Source organism: Diabrotica virgifera, chromosome 2 (genome assembly GCF_917563875.1).
Source record: "Diabrotica virgifera virgifera chromosome 2, PGI_DIABVI_V3a".
NCBI classification, from domain to species: domain Eukaryota; kingdom Metazoa; phylum Arthropoda; class Insecta; order Coleoptera; family Chrysomelidae; genus Diabrotica; species Diabrotica virgifera.
Genome location: NC_065444.1, coordinates 20,722,317 through 20,744,508, shown reverse-complemented (window position 1 = coordinate 20,744,508; position 22,192 = coordinate 20,722,317). Strand labels below are relative to the sequence as shown.

Below are 22,192 nucleotides of genomic sequence, written 5' to 3'. Positions count from 1 at the left end.
GTGAAGCCAGTTTTTGGTTTGTTTGTCACCAAAAACATGGCGGTCACGTCAAAAATAACAATGGGTTGCCAGTGGTGGGTGTTCGTTGAAGGTTAAAATTTCATAAAAAATAAAGTAAATCATCATCTAAAATTCGTAATAAAAACATATGTATGTATTGAAACATATGTACGTAATATGAGCAACTTAATAAAACATTTACCGTACACAAATTCTTCATTTTAAATACATTTCATGTTTTTATTTTAAATACTCAATGCATAACAGTACCCCAAAGATACGTCGATGATCAAAATCTCTGGTGTCGGTTTGGCTTCACTTTTGGTCATAGGATTACTCGTCCTCTCTCTTTCCTTGTCTAAGGTTATATACCAATAACGTATAGGGCTTTTCATCGATTGTCATTTGTTTCGAGCTTCTGTCATGTGTCACATAATATTAATATATCTACGTCATACGTCTTTGGTTTGTATCATTGGTACATACCAATAACGTACGACGTAGATATATTAATATTATGTGACACATGACAGAAGCTCGAAACAAATGACTGTGAATGAAAAGCCCTATGCCGAAAGATTTCTACCCATCTTTGTCAAGTTCTATTTTCTCATCGTTCCATTTCTTTAATTTTTGTTCATTTAAATATAAATTTACTCTTCGAATTTCTTCAAATAAACTACATACAATGAACGGAAACTCTTTTTGCCACCCTGGCGTGCCGGAAACGGCAAGCAATATGCGCGTGTGAAATTCAAATCACTGTCAAAATAGTTTTAAATATTTAATTAATAAAATTGAAATAAAATAATCTAAAAAAATGTTTTAGAAATACAAATGAGTATAAAATTATATAAATGAGTACAGTGCAATCTCGATAACTCGAATTAATCGGGACCGCGGCCGATCCGGGTTATCGAAAATCCGGGTTAGCCGGAGAATATGGTAAAAATTAATAAAATACGGTATACTTAAAGATAAACTTCGTTATAATTGAAATAATATGAAAAATATATATGCACAGTACCTACACATCTAATCTAAATTATTAAAAACACGCAAACACAACAAACCTAAGCAAACGGAAGCAAACAATACAAGACTGTACTACACACAATACAGTCACAATCGGAACGATGTTCAGTGAAAAACTAACTAATGAACAGTGAAAACTAAGACCATTGTTTAAAAAAGAATTTTTTAAATAGTCTTTTAGTCCTTTTTAAACAATGCTAAGACAGTTTGAAATAAATAAAGGAATAACAGGTGCCTGTTGTTTCCGATAAATCCGAGACAATGGCCGTCGCTCTGCCGCCGCCGCCGCCGTGTGCCATGAGTCATTTTTACTATCGTATACATAGTTCAAATTACACAAATACACATTATCTCTCAAATATTATATTACATACTATCCCTTGCAAGATAATTCGCATGAAATTCCCCAGATTAAGAGACTGGGTCGATATCAAGCACAAAATAATCTGGAGAATTCCATCCGAATTATCTTGCAACGGATAGTACATGTTTATTGTTGAAATGTTTGTCTGATGAAAATCGGTACGGGTTAGCCAGACTTTCGGGTTATCGGGGGCCGACTTATCGGGGTTCCACTGTACTTTCAGAGTACCTACAGACCTACAGGATTTGAAAAGAGTACGGTTTGCGAAAAAAGAATACAAAACTCAGTAAGTGAGTACAGTTGGTCACCTTATTTAAAGGCATCAAAATTTTATAATATCTTGTGTTCTGCAGTCGATTCTGGATTTTCAAATATTATGAAGTAAAATATTTTAAGCCTTCTCTGATAACCCAAAATTTGCACGTGTTTATGTAAGTCACGTGCTTTATGTACAATGCAGGACGTATCGGCATCTTCCTTCAACTCATCTGCCATCTGCTTCTCCGCTCCGTTTCCCGTTAAACCAGGAAATCTTCTCACAGCGTTGCCAACTTCCTCATTTATTCAACTTGAAGGAACCTCGCCATAGTATGGGAGATTATTATTCGTTCATGGTCAACTCTTAAGCAAGGATTTTTTTTCAGAAGTTTTTCAGAAAAATAATGACGTTTAACCCTAGGATGCATAACATGAGTCTACGAGACTCGAGCGTAAATTTACATCTTCGTAAAATGTGATTAAATCCATACCAATCATTGCCGATTTAGGAATTCGTTTTTGACATGTATGACTGTTTGTTAGTGTATAAAAATTTAAATAGTATGCACAAAAAAACTAAAAAAAAATAATTTTCATTCATACATCCATAATGCATACCATGAGTCCGGGAGACTCTTATCGAATTAGTGGTCAAAGGTTTGTCGTGAATCACCGCGATCCTTCGGTACTATTCCATTACGCATATTTATCTATTGCCTAATAAACTGTAAAGCTAAGAAAAAGGAATTTAGTCACGTTTTGAAGTGTCAAAGTATTAGCGTTATTACGTTGTCTCCTTTCATAGTTTATATTTTGTGTTATTCGCATCATTATTCAAGTAAGTGCACTAATTTTGGATCAGTTGATTACTTAGTCAATAGTTTCATCCACAATTTTATTTTTATAAAAAAGTAAAATATATTTTTATAAGTGAGGTAGTAGAAAATTGGTAATAAATATTGATAAATATTTTTTGGGCTCACTTAGAAAAATAATTTTATATAACGAGTGCTCTTTTGCGATAGACTCCTGTGTTTTTGTTTTTACAGATATCAAAACAGAAGTAGTATACAAAAATTCATTCACACATTTCATCAAAAAAGGAAAATCATGTTATATAACGAGTGCTCTTTCGCGACAGACTTCTGTGTTTTTGTTTTTACAGATTATCAAAACAGAAGTAGTATACAAAATTGTATTTTCAAATGCAAAAAGTTTGCTTTCAAGTAAAATACTCTATATTTTCAGGCCAGCATTATGGCATCCTCGAGTAGAAAAAGATCCGTTCACTCCAACGATAATAGTTATGAGGAAATCTTACGTACGTGGTACGAGGTACGAGGAGGGTGACAACGATTCATAACTAGTGAAAGTGAAGTATCGGAAGCTGATCAAGAATACGAGCAGCCTGCAGTATACAAAGATAGTTCAGACGAGTATTTCGAAAATTCTTCGAGTAGTGATGATATGAACTTGAATCAAAATAATTCAATAATTGAAACAGCAGGTACATCATTTATTAGCAGAAACAATTTTGAATGGAGATCCACGCCTCCTTTGCAAGGAAGAACAAAAATTTACAATCTATATCGTTTCACGGCGGGACCGAAAGTAAGAAACGAAATGTTATCTCCGAAAAATGCTTGGGATAAATTTGTGACTGCTGAAATGGTTGAAGAAATAATAATATGTTCCAATACAGAAGCCAACCGAATATTGGAGGCCAAGGGAAAGATATGGCCAAAAATTGAAAAAGACGAAATGAACGCCTTTTTTGGCCTGCTGTTACTGGCTGGTGTCGAGAAGAACTGGGATACGCCTGTCAGAGAGTTGTTCTTAGATAAATCATCAAATCCGCTGTATAAAGCTACAATGGCAGTAAATCGTTTTGAAAATATAAGACGATTCATATGATTTGACGACCGACGAACACGTTCAACTAGGTTGGAAACTGACAAATTTACTTATGTCCGGTATGTATGGGAGTTGTTTGTGAAACAGTGCCGAACAGTTATGGTAACAGAATTGGATGTAACCATTGACGAACAGTTACTTGCATTTAGAGGTCGTTGTAATTTTATTCAATACATGCCATCGAAACCTGCAAAATACGGCATTAAATTTTTTGGCTTTGTGAAAGTGAAACAGGATATGCAGTTGATGGGCAGATATACTTAGGTCGTCAACCTGGTGAAAATATTCAACAAAATGTAGGGGAAAATGTTGTAAGGTCCTTGAACGCTTCCATAAAAAATTCTGGTCGCAACTTGACAATTGACAGCTATTTTACTAGCATCCCTTTAGCACAGCATTTACTGTAAGGAATAACTTGTGTTGGGACATTACGAAAAAATAAGGAGATCCCCTACGAATTTCAAGCTTAAAAAGAAAGATGCGTTTTTTCCTCTATTTTGGATTCAATGATAATTTGACTTTGCTAAGTTACGTGCCAAAGAAAATAAAGCTGTCATTCTTCCTAGTTCAACGCACCACGATCAATCTGTAGATATTGAGAGTCAAGTAAAGAAGCCCGAAATTATCAAATTTTACAACCAAACAAAAGGTGGGGTTGATAAAATGGACCAGATGATCGGTAACTACACGGTAAAGCGTCAACCTAGACGTTGGCCTCTTGTCGTTTGGTACAATATTATGGATGTAGCAGCTCTTAACGCGTTTCTCCTTTATACAAATCAAAATAAAAAATTTGCTGAAGGAAAAAGAAATAAAAGACGATACTTTCTCAAAGATTTAGTAAATGAGTTAGTTTTACCATTTATGAAAAGAAGGGCTAGAAACCCCTAACTTACAAACACAATCCGAAGACATATGGGTAATTTTATCGAGTTTCCTCAAGAAAATTTAGGGATAGATTTGGCTCATAGAAAGAAAAGGAGATGTTCCGAGTGCCCTTCACACATTGCAAGAATGAGCACACAAATTTGTTAGAAGTGTAAGTGTCCAATTTGCAAAGAACACAGTGTTTTAATATGCAAGAATTGTATTGAGTAGTTCCTTACCAGGTATTTATTATTTGTTTATGCTTATATTATTATAAATAAAGAAATATTAAATAAATATTTGACAACAACTAAAGAAAATATATATTTTAGTACTTTATTTACAAAGCGAGTCTGCGAGACTCATGTTATGCCATAACGTAGAAAAATTTGCGTATGCATCCTAGGGTTAAATACAATATGAATTACATAGGGACATGTATTTAAGTCAATAGTAGATATGTATATCGCAGTCACTGAAGGTGGATATGAGTTATTACATCCGATTTTGGAACCTCCATCGATTTTCATGAGTATTGGTGAGTGCTTAGAGGCTACCTCAAGGGAAAAAAGTGACATGGTGCAAACGTGCGTTTTTACCCTGGGGGTGGGTAAAAATTATTTTATTAAAAATAATCCCAAAAATCGATAGAGAGAAAAATTCTAAACAACATTTTGTTATTTAAAATGATTAAAATAAATCAATACTTTTTGAGTTATTAAAGATTTTAATTTTTCGTCAAAACTCATCAGTAACACACAAACTATTATATGTTTTAACAAAAAAGTTGTCATTGCCAAAATTGAAGCTGATAAAAAAGCAATAAATTCCTTACTTGAGAAACCTTTTAGTGTTAATTCAAAGAGAGTTATAGGCAATTTAATTTACTTATATTTTTTTTCGGCGAGTACTCAAATCTAATAGGCCTTGGGCCCGCATATACAATTATTATTTATGACCACACCGTTGAAACTTTTTGTACTTGTTATTTGGGTGGAGTCGGACAAATTTTGAGCTTGGCGCATTATGGTAGTGGGGCGTTTGTCTGTCAAGCGGTGACGAAGTTGTCAATTTTATGCAAGAAAAAAATTTATTACCACATTGGTCATTCTATTTTAATCAATGGATTTTATCATATAAACAACGAAAACAATTTTGTCGGACAAAAATATTGGGGCATATGACGCGTCGGACACGCTAAATATGTCAAATTTATGAAAATAATAAATTTATTACCACATGGCTAATTTTAACAGAATCTACCATAAAACATTTTTACAATAATGTGGTAACCTTGTCGGACAATTTTCACGGGGCATATGCGCAGTCGGACGCGCCGAAGATGTCAATTTCCTGAAATTTTTTTATTTACAACCATTTTTCCGACAACATTAGTAGGTTATAAGTAATTATATTCTTAATCAAAAAATCAAAGTGTCGGACAAAAATATTGGGGCAACTCGACAGTCGGACAAAAAATTTAATTTTTATTAGTAAAGTATACTTTCAAATTATGCTGGGTTCGTGTATCCCTTATCTTTACAACCATTTTTCCGACAAAAGTAGTAGGTTATAAGTAATTATATTCTTAAACAAAAAATATAATTGTCTGACAAAAATGTTGGGGCAAACGAACAGAAAACTTAATTCTTTTAGGCTATCGACGAGGAGGTATTATCAAAAAAAAATTTTAAAACAGTGTTTCTCGGTTACTTTTGAATCGATTTAGCTGAAAATTGGTACACACACTAAGTAAAGCATTTAAAAGGGTATGACGTAGATCGGAACCCAAAATTTTCTTAAAAAATTTTCCGACAAGAGGGAAAATTTTAGAAAAATTGTGATCTGATAATTTGTGTACATACTCCTTGAACAACGACAAACATCGTTCTGTATTTTTTCTCGAATTAAAAAAAAAATTTTCAGCACATGTATCAGGTTATAAGTAGTTATATTCCAAATCAAAAAATCTAAGTGCCCGACATAAATAGTGGGGCACATCCAAAGTCGGACAAAAAATTTAATTTTTATTAATAAACTATACTTTTAAACTATTCTGGGTTCGTGCATCCCTTATCTTTACAACCATTTTTCCGACAAAAGTAGTAGGATAAAAGTAATCATACTCTTAAACAAAAAATGTAATTGTCTGACAAAAATGTTGGGGCAAACGAACAGGAAACTTAATTCTTTTAGGCTATGGACGAGGAGGTATTATCCAAAAATATTTTAAAACAGTTTTTCTCGGTTATTTTTGAATCGATTTAGCTGAATATTGGTACACACACTAAGTAAAACATTTAAAAGGGTATGACGTAGAGCTGTACCCAAAATTTTCCCAAAAAAATTTCGGACAAGAGGGAAAATTTTAGAAAAATTGTGATCTGATATTTGCGTACATACTCCTTGAACAACGACAAACATGGTTCTGTAGTTTTTTTTTTCCAATTAAAAAAAATTTCCGACACAAGTATCAGGTTATAAGTAGTTATATTCTAAATCAAAAAATCTAAGTGTCCGACAAAAATATTGGGTCAAATCCAAAGTCGGACAAAAAATTTAATTTTTATTAATAAACTGTCTTTTAAACAATACTGGGTTCGTGCAACCCTTACCTTTAAAACCATTTTTCCGACAACATTAGTAGGTTATAAGTAATTATATTCTTAATCAAAAAATCAAAGTGTCGGACAAAAATATTGGAGCAACTCGACAGTCGGACAAAAAATTTAATTTTTATTAGTAAAGTATACTTTCAAATTATGCTGGGTTCGTGCATCCCTTATCTTTACAACCATTTTTCCGACAAAAGTAGTAGGTTACAAGTAATTTTATTCTTAAACAGAAAATGTAATTGTCTGACAAAAATGTTGGGGCAAACGAACAGAAAACTTAATTCTTTTAGGCTATCGACGAGGAGGTATTATCAAAAAAAAATTTTAAAACAGTTTTTCTCGGTTATTTTTGAATCGATTTAGCTGAATATTGGTACACACACTAAGTAAAACATTTAAAAGGGTATGACGTAGAGCTGTACCCAAAATTTTCCCAAAAAAATTTCGGACAAGAGGGAAAATTTAAAAAAAATTGTGATCTGATATTTGCGTACATACTCCTTGAACAACGACAAACATCGTTCTGTAGTTTTTTTTCCAATTAAAAAAAATTTCCGACACAAGTATCAGGTTATAAGTAGTTATATTCTAAATAAAAAAATCTAAGTGTCCGACAAAAATATTGGGTCAAATCCAAAGTCGGATAAAAAATTTAATTTTTATTAATAAACTGTCTTTTAAAAAATACTGGGTTCGTGCAACCCTTACCTTTAAAACCATTTTTCCGACAACATTAGTAGGTTATAAGTAATTATATTCTTAATAAAAAAATCAAAGTGTCGGACAAAAATATTGGGGCAACTCGACAGTCGGACAAAAAATTTAATTTTTATTAGTAAAGTATACTTTCAAATAATGCTGGGTTCGTGCATCCCTTATCTTTACAACCATTTTTCCGACAAAAGTAGTAGGTTACAAGTAATTATATTCTTAAACAAAAAATGTAATTGTCTGACAAAAATGTTGGGGCAAACGAACAGAAAACTTAATTTTTTTAGGCTATCGACGAGGAGGTATCAAAAAAAAAAATTTAAAAGAGTGTTTCTCGGTTACTTTTGAATCGATTTAGCTGAAAATTGGTACACACGCTAAGTAAAGCATTTAAAGGGTATGACGTAGATCGGAACCCAAAATTTTCTTAAAAAATTTTCCGACAAGAGGGAAAATTTTAGAAAAATTGTGATCTGATAATTTGTGTACATACTCCTTGAACAACGACAAACATCGTTCTGTATTTTTTTCTCAAATTAAAAAAAAAATTCAGCACATGTAGCAGGTTATAAGTAGTTATATTCCAAATAAAAAAATCTAAGTGTCCGACAAAAATATTGGGGCAAAGCCAAAGTCAGACAAAAAATTTAATTTTTATTGATAAACTATACTTTTAAATTATGCTGGGTTCGTGTATCCCTTATCTTTACAACCATTTTTCCGACAAAGGTAATAAGTTACAAGTAATTATATTCTTAAACAAAAAATGTAATTGTTTGACAAAAATCTTGGGGCAAACGAACAGAAAACTTAATTCTTTTAGGCTATCGACGAGAAAGTAATATCAAAAAATTTTAAAAGAGTTTTCTCGGTTATTTTTGAATCGATTTAGCTCAAAATTGGTACACACACTAAGTAAAATGTTTAAAAGGGTATGACGTAGATCTGTGCCCAAAATTTTCTTAAAAAATTTTCCGACAAGTGGGAAAATTTTAGAAAAATTGTGATCTGATATTTGCTTATATACTCCTTGAACAACGACAAACATCGTTCTGTATTTTTTTATCGAATTAAAAAAAAATTTCAGCACATGTATCAGGTTATAAGTAGTTATATTCCAAATCAAAAAATCTAAGTTCCCGACATAAATAGTGGGGCACATCCAAAGTCGGACAAAAAATTTAATTTTTATTAATAAACTATACTTTTAAACTATTCTGGGTTCGTGCATCCCTTATCTTTACAACCATTTTTCCGACAAAAGTAGTAGGATACAAGTAATTATACTCTTAAACAAAAAATTTAATTGTCTGACAAAAATGTTGGGGCAAACGAACAGGAAACTTAATTCTTTTAGGCTATGGACGAGGAGGTATTATCCAAAAATATTTTAAAACAGTTTTTCTCGGTTATTTTTGAATCGATTTAGCTGAAAATTAATACACACACTAAGTAAAACATTTAAAAGGGTATGACGTAGAGCTGTACCCAAAATTTTCCCAAAAAAATTTCGGACAAGAGGGAAAATTTTAGAAAAATTTTGATGTGATATTTGCGTACATACTCCTTGAACAACGACAAATATCGTTCTGTAGTTTTTTTTTTTCTCGAAATAAAAAAAAATTTCCGACACAAGTATCAGGTTATAAGTAGTTATATTCCAAATCAAAAAATCTAAGTGTCCGACAAAAATATTGGGGCAAATCCAAAGTCGGACAAAAAATTTAATTTTTATTGATAAACTATACTTTTAAATTATGCTGGATTCGTGTATCCCTTATCTTTACAACCATTTTTCCGACAAAGGTAGTAAGTTACAAGTAATTATATTCTTAAACAAAAAATGTAATTGTTTGACAAAAATCTTGGGGCAAACGAACAGAAAACTTAATTCTTTTAGGCTATCGACGAGAAAGTAATATCAAAAAATTTTAAAAGAGTTTTCTCGGTTATTTTTGAATCGATTTAGCTCAAAATTGGTACACACGCTAAGTAAAACATTTAAAAGGGTATGAAGTAGAGCTGTACCCAAAATTTTCTTAAAAATTTTTCCGACAGGAGGGAGAATTTTAGAAAAATTGTGATCTGATATTTGCTTACATACTCCTTGAACAACGACAAACATCGTTCTGTAGTTTTTTTTTCCAATTAAAAAAAATTTCCGACACAAGTATCAGGTTATAAGTAGTTATATTCTAAATCAAAAAATCTAATATTTATATTCACCATTTAATGAATTTAATATTCACCATTGGCGCGCATACGGGTAATATGAGCCGAAAAATACGTAATTTAATATGAAGTCAAAAATGTGTAAAAATTATTTTTTTTTAAATTGTACCAAAACGCCCCATTATTTTTGTCCGACAAGTGATCCAATATACATTACACATGTAAAAAAACAGTACAAAATAAAAATAACATCTGTGGTAATAAATAAAAAATTTTCAGGAAATTGACATCTTCGGCGCGTCCGACTGCGCATATGCCCCGTGAAAATTGTCCGACAAGGTTACCACATTATTGAAAAAAGGTTTTATGGTAGATACCGTTAAAATTATCCATGTGGTAATAAATTTATTATTTTCATAAATTTTAAGTTATTTTTTGGGTGTAACTACAATGATATTATGCTAAAAATGATGGTGTATCGCATATTTAAAATGCGTTTATCTCGAAAACGGTTGAGTTTAGGAAGATGAAAGAAGTATACCTTTTTTAAGTAAAACTAATAGGAAAATAAAAATTTTAATGTCAAAATTATACAGAGTGAGGGATAAAAAAAATTGAACGTAATAAATGAGTGCTGAAAGGCATATGTGGCGCCCTCTGGGTAATGCATAATTTTTGGTAAGAAATTTAGATTTCTCGACTCAAGAAACCCCCAGATATAAAATTTCATGTTGTTATCTCATACCTATCAGGAAATATTCAATAATAAATAAAAAAAAAGTTTAACTTTGACACCCTGTATCTCGGCTATTATAAACTTTGTACTAAGGTAAGTTAGCTTAAATCGGCCTATTTTAACCTCAGGAACCTGAGGTTAAGCTATGGCCCATTCTTTACCAAACACCCTGTATGCATAAAAATTACTTTTTCTTTTAATTGTACCAAAACGCCCCATTATTTTTGTCCGACAAGTGATCCAATATGCATTACACATGTAAAAGAACAGTACAAAATAAAAATGACATCTGTGGTAATAAATAAAAAATTTTCAGGAAATTGACATCTTCGGCGCGTCCGACTGCGCATATGCCCCGTGAAAATTGTCCGACAAGGTTACCACATTATTGTAAAAAGGTTTTATGATAGATACCGTTAAAATTATCGATGTGGTAATAAATTTATTATTTTCATAAATTTGACATATTTAGCGTGTCCGACGCGTCATATGCCCCAATATTTTTGTCCGACAAAATTGTTTTCGTTGTTTATATGATAAAATCCATTGATTAAAATAGAATGACCAATGTGGTAATAAATTTTTTTCTTGCATAAAATTGACAACTTCGTCACCGCTTGACAGAAAAACGCCCCACTACCATAATGCGCCAAGCTCAAAATTTGTCCGACTCCACAAAAATAACAAGTACAAAAAGTTTCAACGGTGTGGTCATAAATAATAATTGTATATGCGGGCCCAAGGCCTATAATTATTCATGCTTAAATAATAGGATAACAATGCATTTTGTAACATATTATTAAACACTTGTCTAAATATTCAAAAATACCTATCAAATGAGCTCCAGAAGAAGTTGATAGCATAAAAATTATGCTCCAAAAATTTTTCAAAAAAAATCTGAAAAAAATCGAAAATTTTTGCTATATTCGCCTATAATTCGAGGGATGTTGCTCCTACAAAAAAGTTATAGAGAAAAAGTTTCATTTTTTAATTTAATATTTGACTAGCTAGAAATTGAAAATTTAATGTTTGTTGTTTGAAAAATAGCAATAATTGGGAAAAAAATACAAAACATGGAGTTTTTTCTTTAAATTTTTTGAACCCCTAAAATATAGCATACAGCGTTCATATACCACCTAGGATATTATGCTGTTCCCAAAAGAATCATTTTAAGTGGGTAGTCGAAAATTTTTGTTTCATATAAAGACAGGCTCTCAAACTTCAAAAACTACTTTGAATAACTGAAATCGGTCAACTAGGAGAGCCTAGGGAAAGTTATGGTGGAGGGGGTATCCCTAGGAGTTGTTTTTGTACTCGCCGATTCACTTATTGCTAGGCGCGCGGAGGGGCTACCACCACTACCATAACTTTTAAAAACTCCATCGACTCTCCTAGTTGAATGATTTCAATTTTTCAAATGGCGTTTGAAAGTTTAAACTTTTCTTTATATACAGTGGGTGGCCAAATTATTAGGGACACTACACATATTTTGTATTTTTATATATACTAAACCGCTTTGTCTAATACCGCTTTTATATATACTAAAGTGCTTGCGCTCGCAGGTCTCACTTGGTGGGAACGTTTGTCATCGGCGTACAGTTTTCTTGGGTCGTGGGAGGCGTGACTTGTCGGATGTTTATTTTTACTTGTTTTTGTTTGCGATATGGACGTATTGAAGCTAATTGAACTCGTTCGGGATATACCCGAGGAAAGACGACGTATGGGAGAAAATAGGAAATAAAATGAATACGGATGGTACCCAAGTACAATTTATTGTGATAAATAAAAATGTTAGCATAGTCAAAACCCCGACTGAAAACTGCTTTGTCTTTGTCATTAAATTCTGATAACTTTGTGACCAAGGGTGTCATAAATAATGATGGCATAATCCACTTTCTATAGGTATAAAAATGTTATACAGCAGAGCGTCGATAATCCGAACCCTAGTAATCCGAAAGATGGCTAATCCGAACGCAAAAAAATTATAAAATTAAAAAATATTATCACGGACCGAATTTTTGGATTTAATATGACAATATGGGCAAAATATGACCGCGGATTTTTGTTTTGTTTATGCAGAAGTACATACAATATATTTGTTTATTATGCAGGTATTTTATTCCTTGTAACTAAAACGTATGTGGGTACATAATAATATGTACTATGTTTATGAGCTATGAGCTTTGTATGTATTTTGAACATATGTTTGATAATCCGAACAATTTGATAATCCGAACTACCCCTGTAAAAATTAGTTCGGATTATCGACGCTCTACTGTATAATTATTCCTTAAATCCACAGAGTCATCATCATTCTCTTTGCCTTATCCCTATGCGAGGTCGGCTTCCCTAATTGCACTTCTCCACACAACTCTATCTTGGGTCATAGCAATGTTAATCCCCTTTACAAACATGTCCTGCCTTATCGTCTCCCCCCAGCTCTTCTTTGGTCTTCCTCTCCTACTCCTTCCAGGAACCTGCACTTCAGCTATTCTTCGTATTGGGTGATTAACGTCTCGACGTTGAACATGACCAAACCATCTTAACCTATGCTCTCTCATTTTGGCATCAATTGGTGCCACACCCAGACTTCTCCTAATATACTCATTTCTAATTTTATCCTTCTTTGTCACTCCACTCGTCCATCTAAGCATTCTCATTTCCGCCACATGCATTCGTTGTTCCTCTTTCTTTTTCACTGCCCAACATTCAGTTCCGTGCATCATAGCCGGTCGTATGGCTGTTTTATAGAATTTTCTCTTTAGCTTCATTGGAATTTTTCTGTCACACAACACACCACTCGCTTCTTTCCACTTCATCCATCCAGCCCTAATTCTACTGCATGCATCTCCATCTATTTCTCCATTACTCTGTAATACCGATCCTAGGTACTTCAAACTATTGCTTTTCACAATCATTTCACCATCCAAAGATACCATTTTATTTGTAGTAACTCCATCTTTAAATGAACATTCCAAATACTCTGTTTTTGTCCTACTAAGTTTTAAACCTTTTTCCTCCAGAGCTTGTCTCCACTGTTCCAGTTTTTTTCTAAGTCTCTTTCACTATTTCCTATTAACACTACATCATCAGCATACATTAGGCACCATGGAATACTACCCTGTAGTTTCGCTGTTATCTGGTCCAAAACTAATGAGAATAAATAAGGACTAAGCACCGAGCCTTGGTGCAATCCTACTTTCACCTGAAATTTATCAGTCTCTCCTGTCCTAACACTAGTCGTTACTCCCTCATACATATCTCTCACAATCTTTACATATTCACCAGGGACAACTTTCTTATTGAGTGCCCACCACAGAATCTCTCGAGGAACTCTATCATATGCTTTCTCAAGATCAATGAATACCATATGAGCGTTGGTCTCTTTATTCCTGTATTTTTCCATCAGTTGCCTTACAATGAAAATTGCATCTGTTGTTGATCTGCCCTGCATAAAGCCAAATTGATTATCGGATCAATCCTTAAATCCACAGAGTATCAATGAAAAATGATTCATGTTAATACTTAAAACCGTGATCGATAAAAATATCGTATTACACTCAAATTCAACTTGTCTGCATATTACATTTTTGTTTATGCTTAAAAATTAACAACGAAATATGCAGATAGTGTTATTTTTTATGACCGATCAGTAGCGGAGGGATTATTAAATAACTGAGATTATTTTTTAAATATGTAGGTATTATGTGCAGAAAATAAATACTCTAAAATATTAAGATATTTAAAACGTTACGAGTTACAAGTATGGAAATACCGATTTAAAGTTGCCTACTTAATTCAGTACAATACATCAGTATTTTGTGATCAGTATATGTACTCAGTACCACTGGAAACCGGTATCAAAAGTAACCGTTACACGTCCGCACTGATTTTGCCTGTCTCTATTTGCCATAGCGACAGCCAACGGTTGGGTCAGGTTGGGTTCAATATGCGGTGCGGTAGAAAAATAAATGCAACGGGTCACCCGTCCCGCCGGCGCAGGTTGTGTCTCGGTTAGGTTCAATTTGCCCAGGGCCTAATAGCCACTCATTTCTATTGTGACAGTCTTCTTCTCTTAAATTTATTTCCTACATCGATTTGGAGATGCCCTTTATCCATGTGATTGCTGGTCTTTCTCGTTTTCTTTTTTCTGTGGGAGTAACAAAAATTGTTATCACGAGTTGATTTGAAGTCCTTATTCCGATGGGTGAGTTGTCGGAATTTAATTAAAAAAATGAATATAATAAAACAAACGGTAATTTTATTGTTGTAACGAAAATGTGTTAGTTTAGGTCTCTCGGAGAGGCTCGAGAGTGTCGAGAGGGTGTGTGACTGGTTCGCATGCTACGTAGTGACTGAGGAAAGAAACCAATAATGTTTAAAGAAACACTAATGTTTTGTGTTCCTTTTTTTCCCCTGACCAGATGATCAAATAAATCACTATGATCTGGCGTCTACTGAACGAATGCATTAGGTGAGTTGTTGACACAATAATTGTCTGATAAAATACTTAATTAATGAGAGTGCAGTTTGTTGCCCGCATAGACGAACAACATATGTCACAGGGTAAGGCCATGTCTTTCTTAACCTTCGTATTTGAATATGCAGTTCGAATGACTAACGTTGTTTTGTTTTTGAGAAAAAATATTAAAATTAAAATTAGCAAAAATAGTAATTAAAGCGTATCGCTATACACCCCCCTCTGAGAGACTAAAACGATAGATAATATATAATATATACAAATTACATATATTGAAAATTGAAAATAGGAAAAAAAACAATACAAAGTTTATACGAGGAGAAAGAAAAAGTCACTTAATACACTGTGAACTAACACTTTCTTGGTAGCTTCCGCTAAATCTTGCTGTTCTCCCCGGTCTGTTGTTGTTTGTTTTGCTGGTCATTTCTTTTGTTTCGTGATGGGTAGAGTCGTGAAGTTCGTAAGCTGGTTTCAATCTGTCTATGGAAATTGTTGATTCCTTTCCATTTACCCGGACGACAAAAGTCTTGTCACCTCGCTTAACAACTGGAAAAGGCCCGTGATATGGGTTTTCTAAGCTGCTTTTGATTGTATCACGTCGGGGTCACCAATATTCCGATGGGTGAGTTGTCGGAATTTAATTAAAAAATGAATATAATAAAAATAAAACAAACGGTAATTTTATTGTTGTAACGAAAATGTGTTCGTTTAGGTCTCTCGGAGAGGGTCGAGAGTGTCGAGAGGGTGTGTGACTGGTTCGCATGCTACGTAGTGACTGAGGAAAGAAACCACAAAACAATAATGTTTTGTGTTCCTTTTTTTCCCCTGACCAGATGATCAAATAAATCACTATGATCTGGCGTCTACTGAACGAATGCATTAGGTGAGTTGTTGACACAATAATTGTCTGATAAAATACTTAATGAATGAGGGTGCAGTTTGTTGCCCGCATAGACGAACAACAGATGTCACAGGGTAAGGCCATGTCTTTCTTAACCTTCGTATTTGAATATGCAGTTCGAATGACTACCGTTGTTTTGTTTTTGAGAAAAAATATTAAAATTAAAATTAGCAAAAATAGTAATTAAAGCGTATCGCTATACACCCCCCTCTGAGAGACTAAAACGATAGATAATATATAATATATACAAATTACATATAATGAAAATTGAAAATAGGAAAAAAAACAATACAAAGTTTATACGAGGAGAAAGAAAAGTCACTTAATACACTGTGAACTAACACTTTCTTGGTAGCTTCCAATAAATCTTGCTGTTCTCCCCGGTCTGTTGTTGTTTGTTTTGCTGGTCATTTCTTTTGTTTCGTGATGGGTAGAGTCGTGAAGTTCGTAAGCTGGTTTCAATCTGTCTATGGAAATTGTTGATTCCTTTCCATTTACCCGGACGACAAAAGTCTTGTCACCTCGCTTAACAACTGGAAAAGGCCCGTGATATGGGTTTTCTAAGCTGCTTTTGATTGTATCACGTCGGGGTCACCAATATTCCGATGGGTGAGTTGTCGGAATTTAATTAAAAAAATGAATATAATAAAACAAACGGTAATTTTATTGTTGTAACGAAAATGTGTTCGTTTAGGTCTCTCGGAGAGGGTCGAGAGTGTCGAGAGGGTGTGTGAATGGTTCGCATGCTGCGTAGTGACTGAGGAAAGAAACCACAAAACAATAATGTTTTGTGTTCCTTTTTTTCCCCTGACCAGATGATCAAATAAATCACTATGGTCTGGCGTCTACTGAACGAATGCATTAGGTGAGTTGTTGACACAATAATTGTCTGATAAAATACTTAATTAATGAGGGTGCAGTTTGTTGCCCGCATAGACGAACAACAGATGTCACAGGGTAAGGCCATGTCTTTCTTAACCTTCGTATTTGAATATGCAGTTCGAATGACTAACGTTGTTTTGTTTTTGAGAAAAAATATTAAAATTAAAATTAGCAAAAATAGTAATTAAAGCGTATCGCTATATCCTTATTAAAGAATGGCATCATATAACCCAAACTTAAAGAATATCGCAAAAGCTTGTATTCAGAACATGATATGAGGCGTAAACGCTGTAACTGCAGCAAAGGGTGGCATCACTATTTTTTTTTGCAAAAAAAAATGGTTTTGCTATCAAAACTCATTGGTTTGTGACCCTAATACTTCACTCTCTTATACAAAAAATAAATGCAAGCTAAAAAATTCAAAAAATTAATAAAATTCTAGTGTTCCAAATAATTTGGTCACCCACTGTACATAAACAATTTTCGACTATTTTGAAATGCTTATTTTGGGCCCAGCATAATTTTGAAAATTTACAACTTTTTTGCAGACCCTGTATTGCAAAATTATTATGCAGAAACTGTTAAACTGATCCTAACAAATTTTAGCACAAGGCTGTAAGTTATGTAAAAGAGGTCGAAAAAATTTAAAGGAGAAACTCCATTTTTTGCACTTTTTTCCCATTTATTGCTATTTTTTAAACAATAAACATTAAATTTTCCATTTCTATCCAGTCAAATATTATGTAAAATTGAAAAATTAAATTCAAAATGAATAACCATTTTCAATTTCGTTGCAACACGAAACTACAGCCGCATCATTATTCCAGTCCAATCAGAGAGTGCAGCATGTGTAGTTTCGCGTTGCAACGAAATTGAAAATTATTCATTTTTGATTTACATGTTTACTCCGATTGTAGTACGAAGACGAAGGGAACCATTCTTGTTGGAACTTTACCGTGCTGAGCAGATGGGACGTGAATTATAAATTGTAAAATTCCCTCATCTTCGTTAGTCTCAGCATCCGTTTTGGCTTGCAAATTGTAGAAGCCTCGGAGGTGTTACCAGAGAAGGTTCCCATTGTTTTCAGTCTGGTGGGATGTAGAATAACATTTTTGGATGTTATTTTATGTGTTATTAGATTGAAAACTTAGTTTTTTGAAAAATTAAACTTCTACCTTGTATAATTTTTTTGTTAAAGCAATATCTCTCGAGGTATATGCGAAAATATGGGCGCAAAAGGCAAAAATTTTCGGTTTTTGTTCAGTTTTTGTTAAATAAAAAATTAAGCACAAGGTTGGCGACTAGGGCTTATCGTGTTTATTGATACAAGTATGCTTATACTGAAGTAATTCGAGAACAAAATAGACTCTTATGGAAATTGTCCAATTAAAAAAATATTTATTTATAAGAAATAGATCTAAGAATTACTAACAATTTTAATTTAGATTCAGCTGACACTGGCAACACCACATTATGTCTTCACTTCTCTTTATGGAATGGCCTATATTAAGGTTATGATGTGGTATTTCAAATTCTATCTTGGAATCATAGATAAGGCTTGGAATTTATATATGGTCTTAAATTACAAGACTGGATTGTTGATACTTACTGTAATTAAATACCATCATCAATGTAATTCTCTTGCAAATGTTGTTACACTCTAGCACCGTGTGACACAATTTAATTAACTTCGTATCTAGAAAAGTCTCACATAATACCAAAATAATTTGTTTTAACGTAAAAATAACATTTTTATCGCGTTTCTGATGATTTATGTATCAAATGAATTCACTGACAGTTTACGCCCATAAGAATATATTCCAACTGAACAATATTAACCCCAATATTGAAAATTAGGTCACTTTTCACCCCCTATTGTATGGGTGTGGTGCGGAGCCATGTCGTGGTGACTTTTTAAGGGTCAGGTTGTTTTCGTACAGAGACGTATTAGGACGTCTATACAGATTTGTTGCCTTTAAAATTTTTGCTAAATTAATGAAATAGGTGTAAATAAGAGAAAACAAAATAATACTAATAAAATTTTGGAACTATATAAATAAATTTTATAAAAAAAATAAAAAATTTAAAAAGACTGCCGAAACCCGGGATCGAACCAGGGACCTTTAGATCTTCAGTCTAACGCTCTCCCAACTGAGCTATTTCGGCTGATGATAAATTGAAGTTACCGTGATAAAAAAAGAAAGTAGTGGTTTTTATTTTAATTGTACTTTTCAAATATTTATATCTCATTAAATATTCATGTAAAAGATAATTATTAATACGTTAAAATATTAAATTACCTATATTATGCTTGATTTCAGTGGAATCTTTTATTAATATAAACGCTAATGTTGTTTAATTAATATCATATGCTCTGTAGGTTAGGCAATCATTATTGCATAACAGATCTAAACAAAATTTCGTTTGGCCGTAATATTCGGAATGTTTCATAAATTACATAGGTACATACATAACACAACTACAGTCTACAGTGATCTTTTTTTTTAGATGAAAAAATATTTCATCCTAAATCGGAACACCCTCTCAAGACGTTTTTATTGCCTCATGAAGGTTAAAAATAAAGATGAAATATAAAACACATTATCAGTACCTACAAGACATTCCGGCCCTGATCTGCTTTGTTCTTTCTCCTGGTACCTAATTGCAGTAAGTACTCAAGTAGGTACTCTTCTTCAATAAGGTACCTTAATACCTTTTTATAGAAAAGACTAAATATATTTAGCTCAAAGAGTCAGGAACTACAATTCGAATTGTTATCTTCTGATGCATTGTAAGATGTAAATATACTGCAATGCAGAGTGATGAATTAGTGACAAGGGGATCTATAATTCCATACACGACACGATCTGTTATTCATTGTGATAACAATATTTAGCGAACTAGTTCCTTTTATACTCACAAAAGTGAATATGTACAAATAAAATGAAAGTTAAGATGACTCAGATTTGATAACAGAACAGGGCATCAACTATGTGCTTATACGTATTTCGGGTTTACCTTACCCTCCTCAGAGCACCGTCACAGGTTGTGGATATTTTTATATTATGGTCACACAGCGATGTACTGGGAATTTTCTGGGAATGTACTGGGAAGTATATCATCATCATCATTCTCTTTGCCTTATCCCTATGCGGGGTCGGCTTCCCTAATTGCATTTCTCCACACAATTCTATCTTGGGTCATATCAATGTTAATCCCCTTTACCAACATGTCCTGCCTTATCGTCTCCCCCAGGTCTTCTTTGGTCTTCCTCTCCTACTCCTTCCAGGAATCTACACTTCAGCTATTCTTCGTATTGCGTGATTAACGTCTCGACGTTGAACATGACCAAACCATCTTAACCTATGCTCTCTCATTTTGGTATCAATTGGTGTCACACTTAGACTTCCCCTAATATACTCATTTCTAATTTTATCCTTCTTTGTCACTCCACTCATCCATCTAAGTATTCTCATTTCCGCCACATGCATTCGTTGTTCCTTTTTTTTCACTGCCCAACATTCAGTTCCGTACATCATAGCCGGTCTTATGGCTGTTTTGTAGAATTTTCCCTTCAGCTTCATTGGAATTTTTCTGTCACACAACACACCACTTGCTTCTTTCCACTTCATCCATCCAGCCCTAATTCTATTGCATGCATCTCCATCTATTTCTCCATTACTCTGTAATATTGAACCCAGGTACTTAAAATTATTGCTTTTTACAATCAGTTCACCATCCAAAGATACCATTTTATTTGTAGTAACTCCATCTTTATATGAACATTCTAAATACTCTGTTTTTGTCCTACTAAGTTTTAAACCTTTTTCCTCCAGAGCTTGCCTCCACTGTTCCAGTTTTTGTTTTAAGTCTATTTCACTATTTCCTGCTAACACGACATCATCAGCATGCATTAAGCACCATGGAATGTTACCCTGTAGTTAATGTACTGGGAAGTATATAGGTACGTTATTATGGTACCTATATTATTATAATAGTATATAGGTATATACTATTAGCATCAACTAGTTTCATTAATTTAAGAACAATAGGTGCCGATAAATTTATTAATCAACATGTTTTTCGCAAAATCATGTTGTGGTATTTTGAAATCTGCAGTCATAAATATTCATAACAGGAAATAACGTCAATTGTGTTTAAAATGTTTATTGATTCACTTTATTCAAAGCTTTCCTTGGTCACTCCGATGTCTGGAAAAGCCAGACAGCGTTTCAAGTACAAAAAATTAGGTATACAAATAAAAATCCAATACAATGAGGAATTAGATTAACATAACAAAACACTAAAATTAACAAAACCACGGTAATAACAAATAAACTGAATACAATTATAACAGAAGAATAACAAGGTTTTAGGTCAGGAAGATCATGTAGGTACTGACGATATGTATAATAGGGCTTTTCATTCACAGTCATTTGTTTCGAGCTTCTGTCAGATGTCGTATAATCCGTGTATATTAATATTATACACAGATTATACAACATATGACAGAAGCTCGAAACAAATGACAATCGATGAAAAGCCCTATGAGGCAAGTGCAGGAAAAATCATTAGAATACAATAAACCAGAATTTGTGTTTCGTCGAACCTTAAAAAGCCATTTGAGAGGGTAAAATTAAAGGACGTTATCCACTTATTGTGTGGAATACGAACAACACAATAAAAGTAAAAGTAGAACTAATTTAACTGACCACATTGAAGCTGGCAATGAGATATCCTGAGCTCTCTATTGTTCAATCTGATCATGGAAGAAATAATAAAAAAAGTAAGAACTGAAAAAGGATACGAAATGGGAGAAAAATAACATAAAGTAATTTGCTATGCGGACGATGCAATACTATTTCTCAAATTGAAGATGATTTATAAAGTATGCTGCATCAATTTAACATAACCGCAGAAGATCTATTCGACTGGTTTGCGGTATCTCTTTCTAGCACATTGTATCGAGAAACTAAGATGACATTAAGTGTGAGTATAGGCACGGAAGGGGAGGACTACTGTCTCAGCTTTACTATGCGTAAAGGCTGTATGACACTATGCATTTTCTTGTATCATTTCTAATATCGTTTCTGATATCGTTTCTTGTATACATTTTCTTGTATCATTTCTTGTACGTACATTTGTGCCCTGTATGACACTATGCAAGTTCTTGTATCGAAAATTGTATGAAATTCGGCACGTGATTGGTCGAAATTTTGTTTGTCACCCTGTGTCACGTTATGGTAGTACTGCATCT

At 33.3% G+C, this 22,192-nt stretch overlaps 1 protein-coding gene and 1 non-coding gene across 2 annotated transcripts in view; both read right to left on the bottom strand.

The window, feature by feature from the left end:
* Window positions 1-18,563, bottom strand: part of LOC114326498 (peroxisomal acyl-coenzyme A oxidase 3) — a 138,259-nt gene extending 119,696 nt beyond the window's left edge. The window contains exon 1 of the mRNA XM_050643439.1: window positions 18,545-18,563. The gene's annotated coding sequence lies outside the window, so the exon portion shown is untranslated. The remainder of the gene's footprint in view (window positions 1-18,544) is intronic.
* Window positions 18,564-19,028: 465 nt separating this feature from the next.
* Window positions 19,029-19,101, bottom strand: Trnaf-gaa (transfer RNA phenylalanine (anticodon GAA)). The gene has a single exon. It is a non-coding gene; the product is annotated as a tRNA-Phe (tRNA).
* Between the last annotated feature and the right edge of the window lie 3,091 nt (window positions 19,102-22,192).